This window comes from Elephantulus edwardii, unplaced genomic scaffold (assembly GCF_000299155.1).
Source record: "Elephantulus edwardii isolate Elephantulus edwardi_28Jun2011 unplaced genomic scaffold, EleEdw1.0 scaffold00013, whole genome shotgun sequence".
NCBI classification, from domain to species: domain Eukaryota; kingdom Metazoa; phylum Chordata; class Mammalia; order Macroscelidea; family Macroscelididae; genus Elephantulus; species Elephantulus edwardii.
In genome coordinates, this window is record NW_006399763.1 from 8,263,921 (window position 1) to 8,282,977 (window position 19,057).

Consider the following 19,057-nt stretch of genomic DNA (forward strand, 5'->3'; position numbering starts at 1 on the left):
AGAAATTGGCACTTAATCTTATCGGCTTTCCTTTATAGGTTACTCTTTGTTTCTTCCTCACTGCTTTCAGGATTCTCTCCTCATCTTTGGTTCTGACAAATTTAACTATGATATGACTTGGTGTTTTTCTCTTGGGGTCTATTCTATATGGTGTTTGCTGAGCTTCTTGAATATGTATTCCCTCATTCTTCATTATGCTGGGAAGTTTACCTCTAGTAATTCTTCCACAACTTTTTCAGTGCCTTTACTTGCTTCTTCCTTTTCTGGGATTCCATTGATGCTCATGTTATTTCTCTTGATGGTGTCCCACATTATTCTTAGGTTTTCCTCTTTTCCCTTCCTTTTGCATTCTGCTTTTTGCTCTAGCAGATCAGTGGTGACAATTCTATCTTCTATTTCACTGGTTCTGTGTTCCATCTCTTCAACTCTGCTCATGTGTTCCTCCATCATGTTGACAGCATCTAAAACTTTGGACCTCATATTTTGGATGGTGGTTTCTTGTTTTTCCAGTGCCACTAATGCCTCGTTTGTTTTCGCTGCATTGGTCTGGATTGTTTGGTTTTTTTTTAGCTCCTCCTGCTTTTTGCTTGTAGTATCCTGTAATTCTTCAAGTTTGTCTTTCATCCAATTAAAATATTTAATCATTGTTCTTTTAAATTCTGTGTCAGAAAGTTCCATCAGACTTTCTGGCTTCAGGAAATTAATTTCCATTTGGGGTGACATTTTGATTTGCACTTGTGTAGTGTGTGAGATAGCTTGCTTTCTTCGAGACATTGATAAGTTCTTGTCTGAAGACAATGCTCTAGAGATCAGCTGGACAACAACCCCACTTGTGTTTTTCTCTGAACTTCTGACTGCAGAGAAATGTCAGTTTAGAGCCTGTGAGAGCAGCTTCTTGTAGGTAAGTCAGGTCAAGGTGCTCCAGATTAAAGGCAAGTTAGTTGATTGACCAGATATGTAGGCACAGGTGTGGAACCAAATGGAGTGGGGCAAGCATGGGGGTGGGGTGATCACAAGGGCAGGTCAACCACTTGGGGGACCTCACTCAGACCTCAGCTGTCGAGGCATGCTCATGATTAGTGTCCCTACTCAAATTCCAGCTGTCTGTCTCCCATCCAGTGGTTTTCACTCAGTGGTCCCTGTCCAGTGGCACTTAACCAGGTCCCCTCGCGCAGCCACCCCTGCCCAAGCAGGATCCTGGTTCCAACGGGACCCAAGAAGTCAAAGTCAAATTTCCACTGACCCACTCACCTCTGGCTGGTCTGCGATGTCCACAAAAGTTCAGAAAAATTCCCACTGGCCTGCTCATTCCTGGGCAGTTGGCATAGCCCAAGAGAGCTCAGCCAAATATCCACCAGTGGGCTCACCCTTGGGTACTCTCCCAGGCAATCGATTATACCCAAGAAAACCCAGTCAGGATCCTAGCAGCCGTTCTCCTGCCAGATCAGTCCCACAACAGCTTGGATTGTGGCTTCTGGAGATGGTGGATCCACAGCATGGCTTTGTGTCCCTGTAGCTCCAAAACAAACTGGTCCATCAAAAGTTCTGTTTCAAAATTCTAGTATTCATAGCTCACTGTATTGGTGGGTCCCTGTGTGGCATGAAGAGCTCTCTAGTGGCCCTGGGGCGCTGTTGGGGGCGCAGGTCTGTGGTGCGCTGCTGGGGGTGGGAGTGGAGTGTGGAATGAGCAGCTGTGGCAGGGGTGGGGGGAAGGGGGTATGGGGCTGGGGCCCCGCCACGGGGTGGGGGGGGATGGCTTGGTGCTGCCAGGGGTTTGGGACTGGCAGTCTGTTCACAGATGTTAAGCTGCGAAGTCACCTGTCCTCAGCACATCAGACTGCCTGAGTTGCTCTGTGCCTGCATGGTGCTGCTCTCTGCCTGTGTCCTCTAGCTGTCCATTTTTCTGACATGTCTCATTGTTCTGCTGCTGCTGGTCTGTCAGGGCTGCCTGATCCGTCAGGGCTGCCCAATCTGTCAGGGCTGCCAGGGTTGGTTCTATTCTGTCCTATAGGATCAGTATCAATTAGAATGGACCCTACTACAGTGAGTTAGGAAATTTTTGTTTGGATTGCTTGAATAAAGCCACTGCATTCCATTTTTCAGGTTACCAAGAATAACAAGATGACAGGTTATCTTTTGAAAGAAACTAGCCTGTGAGTCATCAGTTTACTTCTCAAGTCCTCCAGTTCTTATGTTCTTAAGTTTAATTTGTTCCTGTCTTACTTGAGGTAGGTAAAGAAGGCATTCTTATCTTCCACTATCATTGAGTTGAATTCTGACTTATAGTGACCCTGATGACAGAGTAGAATGGCCTCACCGTGTTTCCAAGGCTATAAACCTTTACGGAAGCAGACTGTCATATCTTTCCCCCTAGGAGTGACTCTGACCTTATGTTTGAACCTCTGAATGTTTGGTTAGCAGATAAATGCTTAATCACGGCACAACCATGGCTCTTTACGGAAATGCATAATGCTCATATTTCCTTTCATAACCAAGCAGTCTAATTGCTGAGGACGACATGTTTTAGGGTACGTTGCTCTCTAGGGAGAACTCTGATCACGAAGTACTAAGGAGTTGCACTGCTAACCCAAAGGCAAGTTGTTCAAATCCAATCAACTTCTCTACAGGAGAGAGAGGGGTGGGCAATTTCCTCCCACATTATTTACTGCCTCTGAAAACCCGCTGGAGGGTCATCTATGACTTGGTTCCCATTTGATGATACAAAACAACAAGTATTTCTCCTCTAGTCCTTAAGTATTTAAGAAGAGGCTGCCTTTTCAGTCCTTTGAAGCACTGGTCCTAGACCTCATAGACTTTCTGTGACATTTTTGTTCTTTGGAAACTGAAACACTTGAGATTTAATTGTTAAGGGAGCATGATTATGTGAATTGTCATTCTTTAATTTCTTAATACAACATTGCTGTTGTGAAGCGTGAGTTGCTGTCTTGACTGCATGCACATGCAAAACAGGTGCTTTGCACTTTGTAATAATCAGGATTCTCGAGTGCCTTGCCTAGCAGTAAGAGATCACCTTCCTCTAGAAGGTTAATTCTTTTATCAGCTAAAGAAGTTCTCAAGCATCTTTCAGAACAGAAATGTCTATGTAACAATGTTGCTGGATAATGAGGGGAAACATTTCCATTAATAACATAGTGCAGGAACTGCGAGGCAATTCCAATGAGGTTAAAGGGTGAGAACAAAATGCCAGAAGGAAGTAGTTAATCGAAAGGCTATCTAATTTTTATTGTGTTTTGCAACAAATACTGTGGAGATTTTATGTACCACCCGACTGGAAGAGGCAAAAATTAATTATATCCAGCTCTGGATTTCCACAAATTGTTCATGCCCTCATTTTAGCACTTCTACATGGAGTTATAATTAGTTGGTTTCTCACTGTCTTCCCTAGTAGACTGCTGATCTTTGATGGTGGGGACAGACGAGTATCTTTTGATTCCCAGTACTTGACAAGCCAAACAGTATGTGTTCAATGATTTTTTAATTCCTGGTGGATTACTCTGTATCTATAAATGTCAATATATACAATAAATAGATGATTGACACCAGTCAGTGGCAACTTCAAAGAAAACAAACTTCATTACAGCTGGTGAGACTTAGATACAGTCTTTGGCTGGCAAAGACAGAAGACTGGGACCAATACTCAATCTATTCTTTATGATCAAGAGTAGATCTGATGTGTTTTTTGGTGAAAAGCAGGTACAATCCCATGAACTATTGGTGTGAGTTGCTTCTGTTGATCACACCTTGTTAATACACACCTTGGAATAGATCTTGGGCTTTATTAGGGCTGCTCTTCCCAGGAAGACTGATTCCCTTCTCCTGGTAGCAAAGAGGTAGCAGCCAGAAAAGGTTACAAACTTGTCCCCTGTTGAGAGTTCCCAGTGCCCATAGAACTGGTGACAGGGTGGCTCTCAACTCTGGCTGAGGGGGTCAGCTTTCCAACCAGCATGGAGTTGTCTCTCAAGAGTGTCTGCCTCAGCCCAACCCCACAATTCCACACTTACTTTCTGATCCACACTTTTTGTAGGTCATACTGCATTGCATGGTGTGACAAGAGATGCTCCATGATAGCTGTAATTTTGGCTTCTGTTTGGGAAACCTGAGTAAGGCAAAGATGAGCAAAGGAGAGGGCCCTAATTATTACTGTACATCCTGTACGGAAACTGTACTGCCCAAACACTAAATTATCTTAACACATATCACTTTTCTACATCTCCACTCCTGACTCTAGTTGCAGTCATTGTTACCTCTATGTTGAACACCTACCTGCCTTCTAACTGCTCTCATTGATGTCAGTCTAGAAATCGTATTAGTCAGAATGATCTTCTCAGAGTACAATATATCCTGCCCAACACTAACTTCTCTTCCTGTCGTTAAAACTCTTAAGTTTCTCATCTCTTAGGATAAAAGCCAAAATCCTCTTCTTGGCCTTGCAAGCCCTGCCTTATTCAGCATCTGCTCAGCTCACTTGCTGCAGTTGGCATGCTCTACTTGTTTCTAGTCTTTGCTAATTTTCCTGTGATGCATTATCACCACGGGGCCTTTGCACCTACAGCTCCTTACCCTGAATTAGTTTCTCTGGTCCTCTTTGCCTAATTAGGTCATCCACCCACTCTTGACTGAAATGCCGCTTTCCCAGTGAAGATTCTTTATTTAATGAAATGCTTTCATAGCATTACGTTCCTTTTCATTCATAGTACACATCTTGGTTTGTAAGAGCAGATTTATTTGTATTGCTATTTTTCCATCAGATTGTAAACTTCATGAGTACAGAAATCATGTCTGTTTTTGTATACTCAGTAACTAATATGGTGACTGACACACAGCAATTGCCCAACAAACACCACTTTTTAAAGTGAACAGATAGTAACCGTCATCATCCACTTTCTGCCTTCCAGATGTTCTAAATTATTTGTGATCCATTCAATACAGAAATTATATTAGACATTTTGCAATTATTATACTCTTTTACTGGAGGGTCAGCCATAAGTCAGTTTCAACTTGAGGGTAGCAAGTGAGTGCGTAAAAAGTACTTTGTCCATATTATCAGGAGGACTAATTCCTGAAGGACAGTTTGTTCTGAGCCGGAGAGAGGTAAAGGATGCTCATATTACACAGTAAGTGGGAGTGCCAGCGTTAGAACTCGCTTCCAGTCTGTGCCTTACACCTGCCTGCCATTCCATCTCTTTTGGTGAGGAGCTTTGTAAAGTGCACTGTCTGATCCTGCCTCAATTCTATGTATTATTTCCATTGCCATCTTAGAGATAATAAACTAGCTCAGTGGGTGAAAGTAACTTTTCCAAGGTCATGAGCCTCGTAAGTGATGAATCTAAATTTTAAGCAGTTTTCCTCTAACTCTAAAGTCCCTACATTTTCCTTTATCTCTGTGCACACACAACATATTGTGATTGTTCTAGGTGCCATTGAGTGAATTCCAACTTGTAGCAACTATAAAGGACAGAGAAGGGTTTTTATAGTCTTTCCCATTGGCATAGTGGTTAAGTGCTTGGCTACTAACGGAAAGTTTGACTGTTTGAACCCACCAGCTGTTTTGTAAGAGAGAGAACTGGCAGTCTGCTTCTGGAAGGTAAGAGCCTTGGGAAGATGAAGAGACTGCAAGGTGGCATCAACTCCACAGCCATGGATTTTAGTCCTGGGCAGAGCAGACTATCAGGTCTTTTCTCCACGAGAGTGTCTTGGGGGGTCAGCTACAGAGCACCAAGAGACTATCAAGGTTCCTTTCGGACAAACTCATTGTAAAGGAGAGTTTCTGGCCTAGAAAAAGTAGATAGAAAAATACTGATTATAGCAATACTAAAAGGAATTCTGCTGGCCTTGTGGGTAAGGAGGTGATCTGCCAACCCAAAGGCCAGCGGTTTGAATCTGCCAGCTGCCCTGTGGGAGATAGATGGCCAGTTTTCTCCTGTGTGATTTATAGCCCCTGAAAATCCACTGGAGGGTCAGCTATGACTCAGTTTCAACTTGAGGGCAATAAGTGAATGAGAAGTAAAAACTTCTGTCATGTTATCAACAGGGACCAATCCCTAGAGAAAGACACTATGCTTAATAAAAGGCCAGGGAAAATAAATGAGGAAGGTCTTCAACGAGACGGATTGACATGGTGGATGAGGATGGCACAGGATTGGGCAGTATTTTGGTCTGCTGTATGGATGGTCAGAATGAATTGGATAGCTTTTAAAAACAATGCAACAAAAATAACTAACCTTTACTGAGTTCCTGTTGTGTCCGAGGCGTGTTTAGTGGTCTAGTGCTAGTGGTTTGTGCTACTGAGAGGTCACTGATTCAAATCCTCCAGCAGCTCCACTACAGAAAGATGGCTGTTTCTGGGAAGATTTATAGCTTCAGAAACCCACCGGAGGGTTGCATGCTGTAAGCTGGAATCAACAATGGCAGTGAGGTGTGTTTTATTGGCTTTGTTTGTTTGTTTTCGTTTTATGTATTATGTATCTACTAATGTTTTGTGTGGCATTCTTTAGAGGGACTGCTTCATTAGATTTAGTAAAGGACCCTGGAAGATGAAGTATCCCAGTATCCTTAGGAGTTTACCAAAACTGAGTCGTATGAATTCGGCGGAGCTATTATTCTCTCCACCCCCCCTTTCCCAAAATAAGAAAATAAAAAAATAGAATGGTTTGCTTTTTGTGTGGTTGGGAGCTGGAGGCAGAAAGTGCTTTTCAATCATGCTTGAAGTTACAAAGAATGAAATAGCAGTAAGGGATGTTTAAGCGGGGTGGGGGGGGAGCTTATGGTTCATGTGTTTTCCTCTTCTTATTTAAACAATGCAGACACTTATCTGGATGGAAACCACACAGGGAAACCCGGTCTGAAATGTTATTTCACCGCAGTCTCTTTAGTGTTCTGCAGCATGGTTGCGAGATATGCTTAAATGGAAATTTAATGCTGCTCTATCTGAATATATTTACATGCACTTTTATAGTCTGTGGATGTATTTTCTGTTTAGCCCTAAATATAAGCTATGTATTTATTGTTGTTGATTCAATCGAAAACTGACATACTGACACTGAGGAGACGAAGCAAGATTTTATCTCAGTGTGAAATGTGTAAGCAGCAGAATAGGAACGCAGAAGTAAATAATGATATCTCTGCATAAAGAAGCAATCTTCAGAGTTTGCTTTACATGGTTCTAAAGAAGCCTATCATGTTTATATCTGTGTACATTATTTCTCATTATAAATCCAGTGAGTTATTTTTTATTACCTTCTGATAAGATAAAGTTTATAGAGGACTTGAATCTTCTGGAAAAGCCACGAGTAATGAGGAAAACCCAAAATACATCAAATGACTCCCTTCATTGTTTGCAAATACCTTTCTTTTCCAGAAAGAAGGTATTGGAATCCTAGTATCAAGGGAACAATTTGTCCAAGACTGTCATTTGTGGATATTACTGTCAAATTATGGACTAAAGATACATCAGGATGTGAATGGAAATCTTTTTATGAGAAACACATTCATGTTGCATATGTGATATGAAACACGCCTGAAAAAAACCAAACCCAGCCCACTGAGTTTATTCTAAGTCAGGGCAAACTTGCAGGGAAGTGTAGACTTACCTGTAGAGATTATAAAGCTGTAAATGTTTACAGGAGCAGACTGCCACCGCTTTTCCCCCCATGAGAAGTGGCTTTGAGCTGCTAACCTTTTGGTGGGTAGGTTTAAGGTGCTAAACTTTTGACTAGTAGTCAATTACTGGTGGGTTTGAGTTGCTAACCTTTTGACTAGTTGCCAGTTATTTAACAACTGGGCTACCATGGCTCCTTGAATCATGGCTGTTGTTAGGTGCTTGGTGTCCACTGTGATTCAAGAGATCCTGTGAACAGCACATCTAAACTTTGCCCTATCCTGTGCCATCCTTGTGATCTCTGATATATCCATGCCCAATCCAGTCACTATGTCATACTGTGCTATAGTTACTGTGTCCATCCATCTCCTTAAGGGTCTTCCTCTATGTGAACATTGTTCTTGTTATGTATGGTCAAGTCTAAACAGACCCATGACTGACCCTCCGGGTTTTTGGAGACAGTTAATCACATGAAAGGAGATTGCCCTTCCTTTTCCTGCAGAGCAGCTGATGGATTCAAACCTTGTGCTTTCAGGATTGCAGTGCAGCTTCTTGCCACTAGGTCACCAGAGCTCCATTCTATATATCTAGTTCTCTCTATATTTTTCTTTGGTAATATATCAATTTCTTACATTCAGCCAGGATCCATATACCAGCAATTACATCTCTGGTGCCATGGCATCTTCCAAATCCTGCTTCAACCTCTGGAAGTTCCCTATCTATGTACTTTTCCAACCATTTAAAAATTATCTTCAGCAACCTGTATACAGAGCAGATTATCTGAGAGGCTGTTCTCTATGAGGAGAAGTGTGGCGTTAGGATTGGTGGACGATCTATCAACAATCTGCGTTATGCAGATGACACAACTTTGCTCGCTGAAACTGAGGAGGACCTCATGCACTTACTGCAGAGGGTCAAGGACTGCAGCCTTCAGTATGGACTGAGGGTCAATGTCAAGAAGGCAAAAATTCTCACCACTGGACCAATTGGTAGCATCAGGATAGATGGAGAAGAGATTGAGAGTGTTCACAGCTTCAGTTTGCTCGGCTCCACGGTCAACACTCTTGGCACCAGTAGCCAGGAAATAAAAAAACGTATTGCAATGGGAAAGCCTGCGGTTAGGGACCTCTTTAAAGTACTCAAGAGCAATGGTGTCTCTCTGGAGACTAAGGTGCACCTGATACAGGCCATGATTTTTGCAATCACTTGCTATGCATCAGAGAGTTGGACAATGACTAGGGAGGATAGAAGGAGAATTGATGCCCTTGAGCTGTGGTGCTGGAGAAGAGAATTGAATGTACCATGGACTGCCAAGAAAACAAACAGATTCATCCTAGAGAGGGTTAAATCAGGCTGCTCCTTGGAGGCAAGGATTCTGGGGCTTCGCCTGACATACTTTGGACATGTTGTAAGGAGAGACAGATCTTTAGAGAGGGATATCATGCTGGGTAGAGTAGAGGGACAGCGCAGGGGGGGAAGACCCTCTATGAGGTGGATTGATTCAGTGACTGGGGTAATCAGGATGGGTGTGTAAGAGGCAGTGAGCTTGGCACGGGATAGAGCATGGTTTAGGGCTGTTGTACATACGGTGGCTATGAGTCGCAAATGACTCGACGGCACATAACAACATCAACATCAACATCAACATCAACAACAACAACAACAACAGTATTTTTCTTGCATGTGCTATTAATGGTATTGTTTGATAGTTTCCACATTCAGTTGGATCACCTTTCTTGGGAATAGAAACAAATATGGACCTCTTCCAATCTGTTCCATACAGCCAGCAGCCCTCCAAATTTCACCTGACTGGTGAGTACATCCAAAGCTGCATCTGTAAATTAAAATGAGTCAGTTGGTATTCCATTGATTCCTGGGCCTTATTTTTGTCAATGCCTTCAATGCAGCGTCTACTTCCTTCTTCATTACCAATGGCTCCTGTTCATATGGTACTTAATGAAATTTTTCAGTGTCAATAAATTTTTTGATGGTATGGTGACTGTATATTCCTTCCATATTCTTTTGATGCTTTCTGAGTCATTCAATATATTCAATAGCAATTTTCAATATTGTGACATAAGGCTTAAATTTGTTTTTTCATTTCTTTCAGCTTGAGAAATGCAGAGTGAGTGCTTTGCTTTTTTTTTTTTTTACTCCAATTCTAGCTTTCTGCACATTCCATAATACATTGCTTTGTCCTCCTGGGCTGCCCTTTTCAAATCCTCTGTTCAGCTCTTTCACTTCAATATGTTTTCCTTTGTTGTTGTTATGTGCCATCAAGTTGCTTGCGACTCATAGCAACCCTATCTATGTACAAGAGCTCTAAATGCTATCCTGTGCCAACCTAGCCGTCTCAAACACACTTATTCCCACCTCTCTAGTCACAGAATCGATCCATCTTATCGAAGGTCTTCCTCTCCTTCGCCACCCCTCCACTCTGCCAAACATGATGTCCCTCTCCAAGGACCAGTCCCTCCTTGTAACATGCCCAAAATATGGCAGATGAAGCTTCAGAGTCCTTGACTCCAGGGAACATTCTGGCTTCACCCTCTCCAGGACAAACCTATTTGTTCTCCTAGCAGTCCACGGTATATTCAACACTCTTCTCCAGCACCACAGCTCAAAGGCATCAATTCTCTTTCTATCAACCCTAGTCACTGTCCAATTCTCTGATGCATAGCACGTAATTGCAAAGACTACAGTCCGCATCAGGCGCACCTTGGTCTCCAGTCTGACATTGTTGCTCTTCATTACTCTTGAGAGGTCCCTCACAGCCGACTTTCCCAATGCAATTCATCTCTTGATTTCCTGGCTGCTGTTACCAAGACTGTGGAGTCAAGTAAACTAAAACTGTTAACTATCTTAATCTCTTCACCATCCATACTGATGCTGCCAATTGGCCCAGTGGTTAGAATCTTTGTTTTCTTGACGTTTAGCTTCAGTCCATATAGGAGGCTGTAGTCCTTGTTCTTCTGCAGCAAGCACTTCAGGTCCTCCTCAGTTTCAGCAAGCAGGGTTTGTTTTCCTTTAGTTTTGGCTTTTAAATGCACCAGTGCAATCTTTAGAGTTTCTTTTGACATTAATTTTTATTTTTTCTTTCTCCTCTGTTTTTGTAATGACCTTTTGCTTTCTTCATGGATGATATCACTGATATCATCCCACAAGTCATCTAGTCTTTGTTTACTGGTGCTCAGTGCCTCAAACCTATTCTTAAGATGATCATGAAATTCAGATGGAATTGGTTCAAGAACATGTCCTGCTTCCTGTGGACTAAATTTAATTTTCTCCAGCCTCACTTTGAACTTGCATATGAGTAATTGATGATCTGACTCACAGTCCACCCGGGCCTAGGTTTGACTGCCTCTTTGGAGGCAAGAGTGATAATGCTTTGCCTCACTTACTTTGAGCATGTTGCTAGGAGGTGCTATTCCTTGGAGAAGCATATGAAGCAGGAGAAGGTGGAGGACCGGCAGAGGAAAGAAAGACCCTAAATCAGCTGGATTGACATGGTGCCTGCTGCAATGGGCTATTGTGTGTCAGAAGCGTGAGGATGGTGCAGGACAGAACAGGGTTCAGATCTTTTGTTCCTAGGGTCGTTATGAGTTGTGCTTGACTTGATGGCACCCAACAACAACAGTGATGCATGAATATATTTTCTTTGCTTGTGGAATACTTACAAATACATGAGCTAGAACAGAATTTTGTATTCAAGTAGTGAGAGTTTCTTTGTTTTCACTGTGGCAAGATTGTCCCTCCTTCCTCCAAACGAATCTGCTTTACATAGCTGATACATAGCCCATCGGTTATACATTTCCATGATCTCTCCTTGGCAAATTTCCTGTGTCCACATGGCACAGTGGTTAAGCACTAAGCTATTAATAGAAAAGTGGATGGTTGTTCAAACCTTTATCCAATTCATGAGAGAACTATGGCAGTCTACGTCTATAAATATGTTACAGCCTTGGAAACTCTGGGAGTAGCCTTCTCTGTTTTGCAGGGTTGCTACGAGTGGAATCCACTCAAAGGCAGTGTCATTGTTTCTAAAAGGAATTGTCACAACAGAAAGCAGGCATTTGGTTTTAAATCATCGTTTCTTTCTTAAATCCTTAAAACAAGACCATGATTTTTCATATTCAGTTGAAACAGAAAATGCTCAGGCTCAGTGCACGCGAGGCAACTGCCAGCTCGGCCTCTCTTCCTCCCCACCTGCTTTTCCGCTGCGGCCCTTTACTGCATTGCGGTGCGGCAAAGCTCTCAGGAAGCCAGGCTGGGGGTGGGACTGCACGCAGAGCCGCGGCTTCTTTTACAGCCCAACTGCAGAGCCTTGCTTGAGGTCATTTTTTACATTGCATTTCTATTTTATAGAGCTGCTTTCGATAGAGAGAATACAGATACATGGTTGAGATGCGTGCTGCGTGACAGTTTTATGAGGAGAAAAGAAAAACCCAAAGGTTATTCAGTTATCTACCAGTCTCATCCACTGCTGCAAGAGGAAGTGGGATTAAGGGAAAGTTTTCATTTCAAGATGTGCTGGTTGACAGGAGACACTGCTTTGGCTTGATTAATTTGGTTAATGTTCCTTGAAGAAGATATTTAATAAGAGAGAAAATGTGTTGACCATTCTAGTCTCTCTAATAATTTTATTTTGGAAGTTTCTGGTTTGAAATAATTTTACCTGGGCTCTCTCTTTTATGATGGTAAATATAAATTTAACAAAGCCTACGTCTTTCTAATGTTTTTCTCCATGTATATTTCAGTAACGTTGATTATATTCATTTCATAAAAATTAATAATAGTGATCTGAGAGGGATTTCTGATGTTTTCTTCCACATATAATTCAGTGACATTAATGGCATTCATCATGATATACAGTTGTCACTACTATCTGCTTCCACATATTTTCCACCACTTTTAGCAGTGCCTTTTAAACAGGGAGCTCTGGTGACCTAGTGAGTAAAAGAGGTGTTGTGCTTCCAACCCAAAAGTATGTGGTTTGAATCCACCAGATGCTCTGCAGGAGAAAGATGGACAATCTCTCCCTGTGCAGTTTACTGCCTCTAAAAACCTGCTGGGGGGTCAACTATGAGTTGTTTTGTACTTGATGGTTATAAAACAACAGCAACATAACAATAGGTCCCTTTCTTACTTTCCTCATTCCTTACAACCATCAATAGACTTGGCTTTTATAAATTTGCCCATTACAAACATTTTATATACGCAGGGTCATATAATATTTGCCTTTTTTGTGACTGATTTATTTATCTCAGTACAATGTTTTTATGGTTTATTCATGTTATAGCACATACCAGATTTTTCTCTTTAGTGTTGAGTAAACATTCCCTTGTGTATATGTGTGTGTGTGTGTGTATACACACACACACACACACATCTCTCTCTCTCTCTCTCTCTCTATATATATATATATCTCCTGGTGGCACTCTAATCAAAAGTATCTGGCTGCTAACCAAAAGGTCAGTGTTTCAAACCCATCAGGGGCAAAGTATCTGGCTGCTAACCAAAAGGTCAGTGTTTCAAACCCATATGGGCAAAAGATAAAGCAATCTGGTCCCATAAGATTTATAACTTTGGAAACCCTGTATGAGTCAGTTTTATTCTGTTCTGCACGGTGACAATAAGCCTAAATGGATTTCATGGTGATGGATTTGGATTTGTTCGTTTGCTTTGGGATCTTTTCGGTGAAATATGTTTGTAAAGACATTCCGTTTTACTTGGGTCTCTTGGGACTTTGAGTTGGAACATTTCCTTGTTAGAACACCATGGGAGAGAGATGCTTAATCTCATATTTTCCACATTATCCAAGGATGAAAGTTTTTACTGGTGCCGGAGCTGTTCCCTGGGAACTGATTCCCTTGTACCCCTGCTGTTACACTCCTCTCACTGTGACCACGTTAGTACACTGTGTTGGAGTCCATTCAAGTTGATTCTCACTATAGGGCAAAGTAGAACCACCCAGAAGGTTTCCATCTTAGAAAATAAATTTTTAAGGGAGTAGATTGCCACATTTCTCCCATGGAGTGGCTAGGGACTTGTAGTTTGAACCATCAACTTTTCCAGTTAGTGACCAAGTGCTTTAACCGCTCAACGATTAGGCTTCTGGAGGTCATATCTATGGTTAAGGTAAATCGGCAATAAGATGCTAGTAAATATACTCTAAACTTAACTTCCTAGTATGAAATCTAACCTCCTGGTTGTTGTGAAAATTAGATAAGAAAGCTGGAATTCTCTCTATCACAGAACAAGCTCTCCAGATGGAACCTGCTCTTGCATTTGTTATTGTTATTTAAGGAAATTGTTTTTCATCTTCTTACTTGCTCCATCTCCCAAAATGCGTTTCAGCCCTGCCTTCTCAAGTTCTTCTTCTCACAGTCACCAGAGGGGTAAGTGAAATATTTGGGCTGGCATCTGTTTGTCTTACTCTGTGTAAATTCCAGGACGAAGGGAAAGTTCTATGTTGTCTTGCTTCTCACAGTTTGCCCATGGCCCAATGCCAACACATACTAAGCATTCAAATACTTGTTGAACAAACAGTGATGAGGTTCAGAAAGTTCATGAATGGACTGGTTGAGTGGATTGATACCTCTGTGGTTCCTCTACTCCCTCTTCCTCAACCCAAAATATTTCTAGATCTTCAGTCCCCAGGGAGGCAGTTTTCATATGCTTTAGTCTGAAAAACTGGAATGATTTCCCATTTCATGAGGGTGTTCTGCAGTTCCACTGCATATAAAATGGGCTTAATTTTCTTAGCACCTATATTCCTTTTAAGATAGCAGGCCAAATGCCTTTAATAAATCATTTGTGTGTGTTTTTTTTAAATGCTGTAAGGAATTGAAGAGTTGAATGTTTTTATACTTGTTCATTGAAACCAGACCTCTAGCAAAAAGTGCTTGCTAGCTTCATTGCTGACCTCTCATTTGAAGCAAGTTCAAACGAAGCGAGATTGTCTTTTAGGTTATAATTAACCTCAAGCCTTGAATGTGTGAACAAAATGATGCAAATGTTCCTTTGATTTCAGTGTATGCGCAGAACTTCTGGAGACCTGTGTAATGGAATATTTATAATACACATATGAATCAATAGACTTAAAAGAATTGTTTTAAATATTTTGGAAATATTTATGTTGAAATATTAAAGTATATAATTTTATGAACTACTGAATTACTGAATGGCTTGAGAAGTTGTTCCTAATTTTGTCTTTCATTGACTAGATGTGTGATTGTTGTGTTGTTAAGTCCACTGTGATTCATAGTTACTCTATGAACAATAGATCTGAACTTTGCCCTCTCCTGGGTCATCCTCACTATTCCCAACATGCTGGAGCCTGTTGTTACAGTCATTGTGTCAGTCCATCCTGTTAAGGGTCTTCCTGACTTTCCATAATTCCAGCATGATTTTTTTTTGGTAAGACTGGCCCTTCCTGACCATATATCAGTATATGATAGTTTAACTATAAAACTTTGTGATTTCTACAGACTGCAATTTAAAACAGATTGTGTGTAGCATGTTTTAGCTGTCTCTTTGAAGGACTATAGCAGGAAAAGAATATATTTTATGAAAACTGTTTTGAAAGAGCACATATCAAAGAGCCATATTCTCTGCATGAATATATATATATATAAACAAACACTACATGGTTCAAAATTGTGAAGGGCGTACTCCAAGGGTGTGTCCTGTCTCCATACCTTTTCAACCTGTATGCAGAACAGATCATCCGGAAGGCTGGACTCTATGAGGAGAAGTGTGGCATCAGGATTGGGGGAAGATCTATCAACAATCTGCGTTATGAAGATGACACAACCCTACTTGCTGAAACTGAGGAGGATCTGAAGCGCTTGCTGCTGAGGGTCAGGGACTGCAGCCTTCAATATGGATTGAGGCTCAATGTCAAGAAGACAAAGATTCTCACCACTGGACCAATTGGCAGCATCAGGATGGATGGTGAAGAGATTGAGATTGTTCACAGCTTTAGTCTGCTTGGCTTCACAATCAACACTCTTGGCACCAGCAGCCAGGAAATTAAAAGACGTATTGTGATGGGAAAGCCTGCTGTTAGGGACCTCTCTAAAGTACTGAAGAGCAACGGTGTGTCTCTGGAGACTAAGGTGCGTCTGGTACAGGGCATGATCACTTGTTATGCATCAGAGAGCTGGACAATGGCCAGGGAGAATAGAAGGAGAGTTGATGCTTTTGAGCTTTGGTGTTGGAGAAGAGTGCTGAGAGTGCCATGAACTGCTAAGAAAACAGTCAGATTCATCCTGGAGAGGGTTAAACTGGGCTGCTCCTTGGAAGCAAAAATTCCGAGACTTCGTCTGACATACTTTGGTCATGTTGTAAGGAGGGACCGGTCCTTAGGGTGGGACATCATGCTTGGAAGAGTGGAGGGCAGGTGCAGGAGGGGAAGGCCCTCTCGGAGATGGATTGATTCAGTGACTGGGGCAATCGGAATGAGTGTGTTGGAGACAATGAGATTGGCACAGGACAGAATAGAGTTTAGGGCTGTTGTACATAGGGTCGCTATGAGTCGCAAGTGACTCAATAGCATACAACAACAACAACAACAACATATGTTGTTATTATTATGTGTTGTCGAGTTGCCTGCAACTCATAGAAAACCTACGTATAACAGCCCTAAACCCTGCTCTATCCCGTGACAATCTTTGCTCCAACACACCTATCCCCATTACCCTAGTCACTGAATCAATCCATCTCATTGAGGGTCTTCCTCTCCTGCGCTGTCCCTCCACCCTCCCAAGCATGTTGTCCCTCTCCAAGGACTGATTTCACCTTGCAACAAGAAGTCTCAGAATCCTTGCCTCCAAGGAGCAGCCTGGCTTGACCCTCTCCAGCATAAACTTGCCTGTTTTTCTAGCAGTTTATGGTATATTCAATACTCTTTCCCAGCACCACATCTCAAAAGCATCAACTATGCCTCTATCATCTCTAGTCATTGTCCAGCTTTCTGATGCTTAGCAAGTAGTAGCAAAGACCATGGCCTGTATCAGGCGCACCTTAGTCTGTGACAAGGACTGACATTATTGCTCTTCACTGCTTTGGAGAGGTCTGTAACAGCAGACTTTCCCAATGCAATTTGTCTTTTAATTTTCTGGTTGCTGGTGCCAAGAGTGTTGATTGTAGAGCCAAGCAAACTGAAGCTGTGAACAATCTCAAACTCTTCACCATCTATCATGATGCTGCCAATTGGTCCAGTGGTGAGGAACTTTGTCTTCTTGATGTTGAGCTTTAATACATATGGAAGACTGCAGTCCTTGACTTTCTGCAGCAAGTGCTTCAGGTCCTCCTCAGTTTCAGCAAGCAGAGTTGTGACATCTGCATAACACAGTTTGTTTATGAGTCTACCTCCAATCCTGATGCCACATTTCTCTTCACAGAGCCCAGCCTCCTGGATAATCTGTTCTACATATAGATTGAAAAGACATGGAGAGATAGGACATACCCTTGGAGTACACCCTTCACAATTTTGAAACATGCAGTGTTTCCTTGCTCTGTTCTGACGACTGCCTCCTGGTCCAAGTATAGGTTTCGCATACGCACAATCAAGTGTTCTGAGATTCCCGTTCTTCTCAAAGTCAGCCATAGTTTGTTGTAATCTACGCAATTAAATGACTTTGCATAGTCAATGAAACCCAGATAGACTTTCTTCTGGTACTCTCTGATTTCAACCAACATCCACCTGACATTAGCTATACTATGCCTAGTACCATGTCCTCTTCTAAATCAAGCCTGCAATACAGGCAGTTTTCCGTTGATGTGCTGTTCCAGTCATTTTTGGATAATCTTGCTTGCATGTCATATCAATGATACTGTTTGATAATTTCTGCATTCCATTGGATCACTCTTCTTTTGAATGGGAACAAAAATAGATCTTTTCCAGTTAGTTGGGCAGATGGTAGTCCTCCAGATTTCTTGGCACAACTTGGTGAGTATATCTAAGGCAGTGTTTGCTGAAATGTGTCAATCAGTATACTATCAGTTCCTGGGGCCTTGTTTTCTGCCAGTTCTTTCAGAGCAGCTTGAACTTCTTTCTTTTTTCATCACCATAGGTTCTTGCTCTTGCGTTGTTTCATGAAATTCTTCTGTGTCCACCAATTCTTTTTGGTACAATGATTCTGTATCCTTCTTCCATCTTCTTTTAATGCTTCCTGAATCATTCAATATTCTGCCCAATACATGCTTAAGTACTGCATATAGAGGTTTGAATTTGTTCTTCAGTTCCTTGAGCTTAAGAAATGCTGAGCGAGATTGGCCCTTTTGATTTTCTGACTCCAGCTCTTTGCACATTTCATAGTAATACTTTACTTTGCCTTCCTGCAGTACCCTTTGGAATCTTCTATTCAATTCCTTAATATCTTGATTTCTTCCCTTTGATTTGCCTTCTAAGTGCTCTAGTGCAATATTCAGAGTTTCTTCTGACATGCATCTTGGTCTTTTCTTCCTCTTCTTTTTCTTTTTTTTAAAGAAAATGTTTATTTTATACTCGTATACATACAAAGTTCATATACACTGTTTTTCAAGCAAGTACTTTCCCATTTTCATTACTCATCCTTCCCTGTACCCATCAAGTTGTGCAACCCTATAATTATCCCCCTGCCCATTCTCATTCCTCTGCTCCTCCCCTCCCCTTCTTGTACATGTTTGAATAGTTATCTATTTCTAAAATAATGGCCCTATATATTTTTTGTCATTATGGGATTAAGTTATTTCACTTAGCAGAATGCTTTCCAGTCCCTCCCAAGTTAGGAAGTGATTTTCAGAATCATTGTTCCTGCATGCTGCATAGTATTCTATTGTACCATAACTTTTCAATCCATTTAATGTGATTGGACATTTAGGCAGTTTCCATTTTCTTGTGATGGTGAATAACACTGCTATGAATGTTGGTGTACTAGTTTCTGTTTGTGCCTCAGGTCTCATTTTCTTGGGGTATATTCCAAGCAGTACAATATTTGGGTCATATGGAATTTCTATGTTTGGTTTTTTTGAGAAAATACAAAACTGTCTTCCAGAGTGGTTGTACCATTTTATAATCCCACCAACATTGTATAAGAGTTCCTCTCTAGCCACATACTATCGAACACGTATTATTTGCTGCCCTGTTAAACTTTACCACTGCCACTAGGGTGAGATGGTATATCATTGAGGTTTTGATTGGTGTCCTTCTTATTGCTGGATATTTGAGCATTTCTTCATGTGTCTGTTGGGCCTCTGAATATCATTCTGTGTGAAAAGTCTTTCCATGTTTTTTGTCCATTCTATATTTGTGTCATCAGTCTTTTTCTTGTGCAGGTCCTGTAGGACTCTGTAAACTTTTGATATGAGACCCCTGTCTAAAATGGTATTGCCAAATGTTTTTCCCCCCGTCAGTAGGTTTTCTTTTTATTTTGTTGGAAAAAGTTTTTTTTT